The 12,147-nt window shown below is 44.7% G+C and overlaps 1 long non-coding RNA gene across 2 annotated transcripts in view; it reads left to right on the forward strand.

Moving 5' to 3' along the window:
* Positions 1-12,147, forward strand: part of LOC129381259 (uncharacterized) — a 105,473-nt gene that overhangs the window by 57,306 nt on the left and 36,020 nt on the right. For both annotated transcript variants that reach the window (XR_008609473.1, XR_011891269.1), the window contains exon 3: positions 11,298-11,417. This is a non-coding gene — a long non-coding RNA (uncharacterized lncRNA). The remainder of the gene's footprint in view (positions 1-11,297; positions 11,418-12,147) is intronic.

Genomic DNA, 12,147 nt, shown 5'->3' on the forward strand with positions numbered 1-12,147 from the left:
GTTTGGTAAGAGTTTCCAGTGTGCCGGCATGCAGGAGACAGCGGTGGGTGGCGCTGATTGTTAGCTCTGTGAAGGGATGTCTCGACGGTAGAATAAAGGATGCTTCACATTGTAGGACAACTTGGCTGCAGCGAGCCTTTATCCCACTCTGAGCACTCCATTGTCGTTTTAGATGACGCTAGATGAGCAGTGAAGACACTGGAATTCCTCTTGGAAGGCCTTGAATTGTACTTGAAGAATCGAACAAGTATGTGCCTTTTGAACTTCCTCTATCGTAATAGGTCCCTCATATTTCTGGCCGGGGTGCCTGGCATTGTGGAAAAATCGTAAAACCCAGGCTGTCACTTGAACCAATCTAGAGAGGGAGCTATATGTTTGCAGAGGCAAGACAGATTCCTTTACAGTCACGTTGTGAACTTGAAGTGTTCTTTACTCCTATGTGATGGTCATGTCAGCGATGCCTTCATGCCTTGGCCAGCAAGTAGATGCCTGTGAAAGCCAAGCAGGTCCATTCCACTGAAGTGAGCTTGACTTGAGTGCCTGAGGTGCAACTCCTCTTGTCAAAAGGTTGGCGGGATTTTCGATCCCAGAACAGTGATTCCAGATGTCTGGATCGGTTTGCTGCTGAATTTCCAACACTCTGTTCGCGACAAAGGGTTTCCATTGTTGTGCAGGACCCCGCACCCAATGCGGCGCAATAGATGAATCTGTCCACAGATATCATTTGGCTACTGGAAGGCTCAGTGACCACTCCAAATATTCCCTCACTCGAGCACCTATCACCGTGTCCATCAATTCCAGTCTTGGAAGAGAAATTCTCCTAATTGGTGCCACTCGGGACTTTGAGAGGACCAGAGTAACCTTTGCTCCCTTGACCCCAGAGATGCGCAAATATTCAACTGCGCCGTAAGCTTTGGGGCTGGCATCTGTTAAGATGTGTACTTCCTTCCAGCTATTGTTAGGTAAGCTACCATATCGTCTTGGCTCTTTTAATCCCGTTAAATGGTGTAGCTGGGTGTGCCACTGCGTCCAAGCTGCTTTGACTTCTTTAGGCCGAGGGGTGTCCCACGCAATACCCAATTCCCGCAGTGTTCGGAACATCAACTCACGGAAAAAGAATGTCCAGCGATCATCTGGGCCATAAAATTTCGTCCATACCTGTACGGCTGATCCCTTGATGTCGTTACTGATCTCCACACACTTTGCTGGTTGTCATCCCTCAAAGATCCCTGTGGCTGCCTAGCCCAGTGGGCACCGAGGCTCCAAGAGTACGACATTCTGGGTTGTCTACCGCTCGGGCAAGAAGCACGCCGTTGCCGATTCTCTTCCGCGCTCGCATATCCACGCTGTCATTGTTAGCGTCTCCATCCTAGACAACCCACTTCCTTCATTAGCTTCTGTCGACATGGCTTTGGAGCAGCGCAAGGACTCCTGGATTTCATTTTTGATAGATTACTGCTCTGATACACCCGCACGCTCACCATCCTGAGCACTACGCAGACAAGCTTTGTATTTCGCCATTGATGACGGATCGTCTATTGCTATAACTACCGTTCCGGCAGCTGCAAATGGCTGCTAGTAATACCCCAGCATCTCTCTGCTGATGTATGCGCCACTTTCCATGCCGATCCTCAGTGCACACATGCTGGTATCTTCAAGACCTGCACCAGACTACGTCATAGGTTTTATTCACATGATAGTACACCTTTGTGCAAAAGTAAATTCGCTCTTGCACAGAATGTCAACACCGCAAGCCTGATCCTTGCCGCTCTTTTGGACCATTGCAACTTTTGCCGTGCCCTTCACGACCCGTTGACCGGGTTGGGATAGACAAGGTGTCTTTCCTTCATCTCTACCATACATGGCTGCTGGCGATCGCTGGGTCACTGTGGCTATAGACCACCTCACAAGGTATGCATAAAGGGCTGCTCTGCAAGCCTCGAAGACTCGTGACGTTGCCTCCTTCCTGCTTCAATGCTTCGTTCTACATCACGGCGCACTCCCCGTGAACTTCTGAGCAACCGAGGCCGCGTCTTTCGCTCCGATGTCATTCAAGAACTTCTCACTGAATACCACATTATTCATCACTGTACCACCGCACATCGCCTGCAAACAAACGGCTTGACAGAGTGCTTTAACCAAACTCTTGGCAACATGCTCTCGATGTGTGTCTTCTCCAACCACACCAACTGGGACTTCGTCCTTCTCTATGTCACGCATGCCTACAATACGGCACTCCAGGCAGCGACGGGCTTTTCTCGCTCCTTTCTACTATGTGGTCGAGAATCGTCATCTCCCATTGACACTATTCTTCCTTATCTGTCCCGACTTATCAAAGGTTACATCAGTTTACAAAGCGGTCCGGTATGCAGAAGAATGTTGACAACTCGTACGCTCACTTACAATGCAAGAACAAGTGCTACAGAAATTTCATCATGACAACAGGCGCCCCCACCACCAGTTTTCACCTGACGCTCTCGTTTGGTTGTGGGTGCCCCCTACTTCAACACCAGATGTCTCCTCCAAGTTTGTCTCCTGATACCATGGACCCTACCGGGTCATACAGCAAACTTCTCCGGTAAACTACGTCATCGAACCTCTGATGCCCCCTACGGGCCTGCATCGCCGAGGCCGCGAAACTGTGCATGTAGATTGCCTCAAGCCATATCACGAGCCCTTTGTCCTCGCAACACCTTAGGCTACCTGTGTGGCTCCCTCTTCATCGAGGGGGAAGATTTAATGAAGAAGTGCGCTGTGCAGAGCTCCGCAGCTGGATCGCCAGCACTACACAAGTGGGGCTCATGCTGAACGGTCCTGGTGTGACTGGCTAAGCCTACCTGTTGCATCTTTCAGTCAGCATCATTTGTGTCGTCCACAGCCATCTTGGACTTGTCATAATAATGTGTGTGTGTGTGTGTGTGTGTGTGTGTGTGTGTTTTATGTTCTGCAGCCATGGTTGGCTGCCGACGATTTACTGACTCAAGGAAACGGGTACATGGTAGTTCAAGCATAGTAGCCAGCACTGGTGCGACGTTTGGTCCGTGACGTGTGCTTGTGCCAAAACCGCCAGTGCCTTCGCACACGCACTTCATCGTTGATGTCTTCTGGCGACATATCAGTTCTTCCTCCCTTAGACGAAGTTGCCATAGCGGTCTGGAGGCCGCCTACCTCTGGTGGCCGCAGTTGCTGCGTTGTTCCTGCAATGTGATGTCGAGGTCATTGGTTGAGAGGAAGTTTTGTTTTTCGTATCGAGTGAGTCTGGTACCAGAGGAACAGCAAAACTTGTTTCTTTTGGCATTGCATTCGATAATTCGTCTGCTATGCTCCAATCCGTTGACGTTTGGGTTGCTTGCCTAGCCTGACTCGTTTTTTTTTTATGTGGTTGAGGTGATGCCGAACCTTTCCGAGGATGCTTTTTATAAGCCAAGATCGGGGTCCGATGCGATGCAGTATTTCACCTTCAATCTAGTATGGCTTTTTTAAAAACGGACGGATAAGCACTTTTCCCCTACTGAGAAGTGACGTTATTGCTTCAGTGTCTCCTGGCGCTCATGGATCTGTGTTTTCATCTCTGGCTCCTGAGTAGGTTGAGGGACACAAAAGTTCTCGTTCAAACATCGCTTTCGCAGGTGTCATTCCTGTAACTGTGTGAACTGTCATGTGTTGCCAATACAAAAACCTCTCAAGTTGACACTGTAAGGACTACTTTGTATCCATCAGGAGCGCTCTTTTTGGTTCTGCCACATAGCGTTCTGCCTGGCTGTTTGTCGCAGGGTGATACGCTGATGATGTGATGGCCTGTATGCCATTTGATGCATACAGGCCATCACATCACATGCAACATATATTGTTGCCAGATACATAGAAATAAGCGCTGTAAATGAGAAATATCCCTGACACTTGAAGACAAGCTCCGGAAACCAAGTGGTACAATAAGTCTGGTGTTGGTGCGACTTTCTGTGCGCTGCATCATGACACTTGTTTTAACCCATTAATATAAATGGGCATCTTGGTTACTATTTAAAATCCAGTCATGTTAGCTGTTAGTTTTTCTGTGTTCCTTGCATCCAATAGCTGCGATTTCTTTGCTATGTATGACAGCCAGCAAATCCATGATGCTGTCTTGGTGCAGCTTGTTGCAGCTGCTTGTTGGAGCTGAAACAACCTGTAAATACCGTATTTACTCACATAATGATCACACCCCTGAATTTTGTCGTCAAAATTCGTTTTTTAAGATTTCCCATGTAATGATCGCACTCCAAACTTGCGGCAGCGATATGTTGTGCGCCAAGTCTAGCTAATAATGATCGCGCTTACCATCTGTCCAATGCTATGCAAGTGACTCTTTGACACACCAGGCGGTCTGCACACACCAAGCATTCTTAAGCAGAAGCCCTATTTAATTCCTATTATCACTTTCTGCACTTCCATGACAAAAAAAAAAGCTACAACCAAACTTGCTTTTAAGCCTTTATTATGTGTAGGTTTTATAATGGTTGTGGTCAACAACAACAAAAAAGACGCCTTGCGATTCTTCTCGTCTGCACTTGTGGGCACGCAACAAATCGTGAGCGGCAACGATAGTAGCCACGTCTACACTGATACATTAGAAGTGTACCCTGTTCATACGCCGATGCTTGTAACACAGCTAAGATATTCGCCCACCCTTAGCGGAAACGTGCTGTATTAGGATGGTAGTGAAGACAAATGCCGCAATTTTCGCAGCATGCTCACCATGTGTTTCTATGTCACTGGCAGCTAAGTGCGCCCATCTGTTTCTGTCCCCCCAAGGTGGACGTTGCTATGTTATTGCCGCAAACTTGCTTATATTAACGATATTATTCATTACTGATGTGGAAGAAACTTTCAATGCACGTAATGTACTCACGAGAAGAAAAAAGAAATCGTGCTCGGCGCGTTCTGCTTGCTCCGTTGGCCACCATTTTTTTTTTTGGTGTCCCGCACTACATACAGCGGCAGCCGCCTATTTGTTGACCTGTTGTCATCCCGCAGCAAATGCGGAATGAAAAAAAAACATTTTCTTTTAGCGGGAAATTTAACCAGTGTAATGATCGTACCCCTGAATTTGCGTCAATTTTTTTGACAAAAAGTGCAATCATTATGCGAGTAAATACAGTATGTCCTCGAGGCTACTAATGAACTTCAAAAGTTCCACTGAGGGATAGAGCAAGCCAAGTCAAGCAAGCCAAGTCACAGGCTTTTGTGAACACCACTGCATTCAACTTCTTCCCTTTCGAGGCAGGAAGTAATAGCTCATTTGTGCGGACTTTTAGAACACACTTTCTTGCCACGTAACCAGCGGCGTAATATGTCCTTGTTCAGGCATATATCATTGGCTGCAGCTTCCGCTGCTACAAGGTCTCCATTGCTCAGCAGCATATCAATCAGCTGCTGTTTATGTGAACCTGCCGGTTGGTAATTTACAGTCACGAGTGAAATTATGACGTCACTACCTACATTTGCACCAGGAACGCTCTTGGCCAGATTGTAATAGCTCAAGCAGTTGACTGGTCAAGCATTGCTGTCGGGGGGGATGCGCATTACAACCTGAGGATTATCTCACAATACCAAACAAGTTTTCAATTTTGTCTTGACTAAGACGTGATGCTATGACATACGAGTACCCCACTTCAGAAGTAACATAGTTCAAGAGCTCTAAAGTGCTGGTGATAGAGACTCTGAGGCCTTCTGCTGTTTAGTCACTTTAGAAATGTGTGTTTCGTCGGCTTGCTTTTCCCACTGCATCATAAAGTCCAAGAAATCTTCAAGCTCTTGTACTTTTGGCGAATTTGGCTTCAAAGCTTCAGCAGGAAAGCGCAATGTCATAATTTCAACCAGAGACTGCAGTTTCCTGCTCAAAGAAAAAAAAAACAAACAGAAAAGTGATCCAAATAAAAATAGGAATTTACTGAGTTTCTAATGAAAGCACTAATAATGCCCGAGTTAAAAGTTTAAGAAGTCGATTAAATTTAAGTCAGAAATACACTTTCAAAGTTGTAATTAAAGAGATGTTTGATATAAACTTAAAGTACAAACCTGAAAAATTTCTGGGTTACATCAATTTTTCCACAATGCAATTCAACTTGTGCCTTGAAGAGCTGAAGGCCTCTCAACGACTCTGAGCTGAACAACTGGAAAGCGTAGGGAACTCTCATCTTTTCAAAGTTGTTTAGATCGAGGTGTGTCCTTTTAGCCGAGTCCTATCCTTCATGGTGAAATTATTTTTTTTTTACTAAATGAGTCCTGCTTCTGCTAGCATGACAGCCTCAAGAATAATTTTTGACAACAGATCTCCTTTCCCATTAGTGTTTGTTGCAAATGTGACCTAGATCTGAGTCCGGCATTCTGTCAGAGGTATATACATCACCACAAAACCATGGTTGGAGAGGACGTGTTTTTTATTGTTTTGGTGTCTATGGCATCATGTCGATGAATCCAGCGACTTTACCAGCTGTGTCAAAAGAGGGGTGTTGCGAGAGCTTCATTTCATCAATTAATAAATGCCGTGACACTTAAAGGGGTCCAACACAGATGCCTTTTCTTTCAACGTTTCGAATATCTTTTCATTGAAGCCAAAGCTACCCATGTATTCGACATGTACTTCCGTAAAGTCGCCTTTCCTGGAAGTACTAAGATGCTTTGCCTCTGAATGTATTGGTAAAGCATGGGACTACCTATTTTTAGCAAGGTGCATTCGAGCGTCTATTCCTTGTTATAGTTATAGTTGTTATAGTTCATCCCTCGTGGGCTCTCGTTTTGCAGCTTGAAATGTTGCAGCTAGTTGCTGCTTCGTAGACAAGTGTTCTAATCTGTCTTGCAAGATCTTGGTTGTGGCTGCAGTGGCATTTTTTTATCCTTGAAACGCTTTCACTGAAGGTCTCTACTTTCGATGCCAGCCTCTTAAGTTTGCGATTTGCAGCTCTGAGTCGGTGGGATGTTTGAGCTTGGCTTTGGAAGTTTCTTTTGCAGGTGATGTTTTCTTGTTTGAAGAGCTTTACGTAGATACTTCAGCAAGGTTGCCCTGGAACAAGACATGATATGTCTTGTTATGTGCAAATCAAATTATTCCAGACTTAAATGCTACATTTCAAGAGTTTAATGAAACACTACATTTTGGGTAACAAACACAAAATTTTTCTAAGGTGGAATAAAATACCCGCTGATTCTTTAAAACTATTCCAGAAAAGACAAGGAATTATTACAAGTACCTTGCACTAATAAATCGTAAAGCAGCTTTAAACTTTCAGTAAATCCGTTCAAGTCATGCTAAAACTAAACTTAGCAGAACAGCTGTGTGGAGATTTGACTCGCCTTCTTTTGATGGTTTCGAAATGCAGTTCACGCTGAAGAAAGTGCCTCCATTTATTTCTGATTGTTTGAGAAGACCTCTCATCAGTTCAAACGACACCAAGGCCACTTCTGCTGCTCCACAAGATATTGGAATGGTAGCTGCTCTTCATAGCACATTTTCAGCTTGTTGAATCAACACAATATGTGTTTCTTCTAGTAGCTTCCCCAAAAGATGTATTTTGCACTCCACAATGCCTTCGATTCCAGTGTTTAAAAACATTGTTCTCGCAATTCTAATTTCACTCGTGGCCGCATTCAGTGCACATCACATGTAGCATACGCCAGTAAAATCTAGGAACTTGTGCAGCGCCTACGATTTCGTTGGAAGTGAGAGTTCACGGGTCAACGACGCTAAGATCAGTGTCTGGTTCGGCAACATATGCGCACTCTTGGCTGCCCACTGCAGCCTCCACAGCATGATCACCCTCTTGATGACACTGGACTGTGCGGCGGGCTTTACTGCTGGTATCGCATGGCATCTCTAGCTGCCATCTTTTGCTCTGAGGGCTTGGAATTGGAGTGGACTTGCTCAAGTAGGCGGGCAAGTTGGACAGAGTTGTCAGAACTGTGTCAGGAGCAAGTGTTGGGGTCCCTCTCGGAATCCTAACTTCAGTTCCATTTATCATGTGTACATACTGCCTCAAAATAAAATGCAGCTTTAAGTGCAGTTCACAAACAGCACAGTCGGGATCCAGCAGCTTGTCAAGCCTGTGCAAATTTCACTGCCAAACAAGCCTTTGTTGTTCATCTTTTGTAGCCCTAAAAAGTGGTAACTTACGCTCCTGGGCTGTTCTTGTGTAGCCAGTTGCACAGCTTGGCCTGTAACAGTGGTTTAACTGGTGCTTGGGTGGCATATCATAAACACTGATGCCTGAAAAGGCACGAAGTAAGCAGTGTTCAGTGACAACTGCAAACCATGTGCAGAAGCCAGGGTGTCTACCAACCAGGAAAACCTGTAATTCTCAGGGATTTTCAATAATATGGAAATACCCAGGGAAAACTCGGAGAATTTGTGCTTCTATCAGGGACAATTAGCTGTCATTTTATTGAAAAGGGACGAAAGTTACCCTAGTGCTGGCTCGAGTAAAAGAGAGGAATTGTAACGAATAGTCTTTTGAGCCCTGTCGTCGGTTGGAGGAGTTGCCAGTGCACAGTCAACGACAGATTTTTGGGACATGCCCAAAAATGTAGATGACTTCGCAGCACCACCACGTACCCCATAGTCAATGTATAAGGACGTCTGAAATTTGGGACAGAAGAGCCCTTTCCCGTCTGATTTTCTGGACTTTTTGCCACGACCGCAGGTCTGAAATGGCAATAATCTGTGAACACCCTGTTTTGATTATCTCGCCGCCTCGAACCGGCGGGCTCGCACGCAGATCCGCTGGTAGCCGTAGCCACCACCACGGCCTAGCTGCTTCGACGTTCCGTATTAAGGTTCTTGCTGTTAGGTGCCGTGTTTTTCGTTAAACGAATTCGCCACTGTTAGCAATGGCACCGCACCGACTCTGCCTTTGTGGTCCTCGCGATTGGCTTCGAAGCTTGGAAAGCACAATGCGTTACATAATGCCAGTTCCCGAAAGGCGGCTTTACCTCAGTACAGGAACGTTACGCTGTGAAGCATATGCAAAAGTATTGCGGTGGAGCATAAGCGTGGGAAGGGGCAATTTTCACGGGACACAGTACGTATTCTATAATTACACACGCGTACACCCGCTGTCTTCTGTCACAGTACAAGCACCTATATGCCTAATAAGTGTACTGTACTGGCAGGCCTTCAGAGTTTTTTCGGGCGTGCCTGTGACGATTTGAGCCCTAAAGGCAGTAAAAGACAGGCATTCATTTTTTCGGACTGCCCGATTTTTCGGAAGTTTTAGTGGCCCCTAGGCAGTCCAAAATATTGGACGTTGACTGTGCAACTAACCAAGATGATGTTTCAAACGGTCCATGGGGCGAATGCACAGCAGAACGAGGATGAGAACAGGAAAGGCCGTCGCATTGAGGAATGATCAGAAAATTAACTGTACCGCCTCTTCTTTGAAGGAACTTGAGCTCAAAAACGAGTGTTGGCTGACGCCAAGATGCAGGTGACCCTCATCCAAAAAAAAATGAACTGTTTAAAGCAGTGAAACGCAAAACTGAGGCATTGTGTATGGGCTGAGAGTATATGTCAGGACAGTTGAGGTTAATCATGACTTTCCAACTGCTGAGAGAATATCGCTTGTGAAAAAGTTCGGGCCTCGTATCAATTAGCTTGCTGTCAGTTGATAGAAATATCTCATTTTCGAAAATAATTGCTTTTGTATGCATCTCTTTTTATTCCTATTTGAAAATGTTCGACTCGATTTGCAATGGGCTTTAAATTATTTTTTTAAGATACTTTATTCACTGCATTTTACTAACCCCTCCCTTCAGTTTTCTATTTTGAGTAAAATAAACATTACTTCGTACTGTTCAAACTGTATTGTCATTTGTTTAAATTTTTTAACGTGCTTACTAGAGTGACAGCATCTGGCGACATGGTGTCAGCGTGTCTTAACATAAAACAAAGTTCTGTGTCACTTGGGGAATTTCGCAAAGGCATTCAGGGAAAACTTGGAAAACTCAGGGAATTTGAAAATGTCAACTTGGTAGACACCCCGAGAAGCAAAAGTGGCGCACACTCGCTTCAGGGGCAGACGACAACAGCGCCACCGTTACTGTCTTCCAAAGCAGGTACTCAAAGCCCAATATGACGCGCCTCCGCTCGAGCCACTGTAAGACATTCTAATTCTAGTACACTGTGCTAGCGTCTTATGACAGACCCTTTAAGGCCATAAAGCACTGCCCAAAGCACTTTGTCCTCCTACTCAACTGACGCAAGGACAGCGTCACCACTGACAGCATCAAGCCGGCCTTCCTCGATACTGATACCATCCTCGCAGAGAACCAGACTTTTATATGTTACAGAAAAAAAGTAACTGATTACAATTCATTCAAAAATGTAATTGATTACGGTTGCCAGTTACTGACCCATGAAATAATTGAGGAATTGCATAATAGGAATTGATTGCTTATTACTTTCTTGCAAACATTTATTAACACTGCATAGATACAGTAAACAGAATGAGCTGGCCTGGCACTTTCAGCACATCCTCTGCAGCTCTTCATACATAGCTTATCTGCTTCTAAAAAATTTCGGCAGTTGTCGACCCTCCTATTCATTATAGTGACATTAGCAGCAATACTGAAAACTTGCTTGAGGAGGAGAAAGAGGAAAAGACAGGGAGCTTAGCCAGTTCACTTAATATGTGTGCTCTGGGGGGTAAGACGGTGTTGTAACGTGTACGGATCTTGCACACAAGATTGTGGTTGCCCAGTATCTGGATCTTCTATAATGAGTTATGCTTCAATTTTGCTGGGCCTTGGAGAAGACATGATAGTGTGTCCACATATGTGTGTGTGTGTTTAACATTTTAGTTCTAATGTGTTGCTGTTCTTCGTGTCAATTTTGTTAAGTAACCTGAAAATAGTACCATTGCCTCGTGTATCTACCATTTCCTGGTTTGTTTTCTACATCATTATACATCGCCAGTCTGATCGGGCAGTTGAAACACTTGTGTATACATTAAGACTCTGTTCCTTGAAATAGACTGTGGGGAAATGTGAAATGGACTGTGTGATACTTGAAGGAATTTACAGCATTTAGCATCGCTGAGTGAAGCTCTAATAAATCTCCAGATTAAAGGGTCGTACTAATTAAATTTCACACATGAAGTGAGAAGGCTAAAATAGAAAATTAGTCATCGTGTCTCTACATACGTAGACCAAGTAACATTTCCAAATTTGCCTGCTAATATTTCCCTTGCTTACGCTGCTGGAAAAATATCTATGTCAATATCTCTTCTTTCTGTTTTATGAAAAAAGATTGTTTTTTTAAATTTCAGGACACTCCATGCACCATACGTATGGCATTTTAGCTTGGATGCTTCAAGCGGAATTCCAGGCCCCAAAAGCAAAACTTCGAAGTTTGAAGAGGATGTGAAAGAAGAACGACTATATTATAGGTGAGAGCCTTTCAACATGCTTCAACAAAATTATATGTACACCTTAAGCATACAAATTGCGAAAGGTGTTACAAGCACAGACAATTTGTAGGGCTTTTTTATTGAAGCATATACATATTTTTAGGTATGGGACATGAGCGTTGTCATCAAACTGGAAATGCGGGAGGCAAAACTGTACAACCAGAGCCACAGCGTACACAGGGAAGACTTGTTTTATTGTGCACGCCATGAGTATTTACATCGATGAGCGATCGCAGATGGTTGTTTATAATATAGCTATACAAGGGTTAGTTGCAATCACGACATCATCTCCTCCTTGAAAAAAAAACTCGCAACTGGAAAAAATACAAAGTAAACAATGAAAAACTACATGCAAAAAGAAAGTCTTAAAACACATAGTGCCTTGACCAGACCAGCTGTCATCTTGCGTGCACTGGCCTCTGTGCTAGCGGTGTTTGTTCATCACCACTGACAGAAAAACCTAGATTTTCACGGCTATTCATAGTTTGCACTCCTGGCCCAGAAGTTATGTCCCTTGGAATAGCCGCCTGAAACGCTACTGCATCTGCATGGTTTCCTGGTTCAGCCGAGGTTGGACAACTCTGTCTACTGGTTACGCATGTTCTTATCACCTACCATGATGTTGCTTGTGGGGCAGTTGGATCAGTGTTGCTCCTTGTGGCTTGCGAGGTTGTAGGGGATCCAGATGTTTGCTGCTTCCGCTTCATGT

This window comes from Dermacentor andersoni, chromosome 1 (genome assembly GCF_023375885.2).
Source record: "Dermacentor andersoni chromosome 1, qqDerAnde1_hic_scaffold, whole genome shotgun sequence".
In the NCBI taxonomy this organism is placed as follows: Eukaryota; Metazoa; Arthropoda; class Arachnida; order Ixodida; family Ixodidae; genus Dermacentor; species Dermacentor andersoni.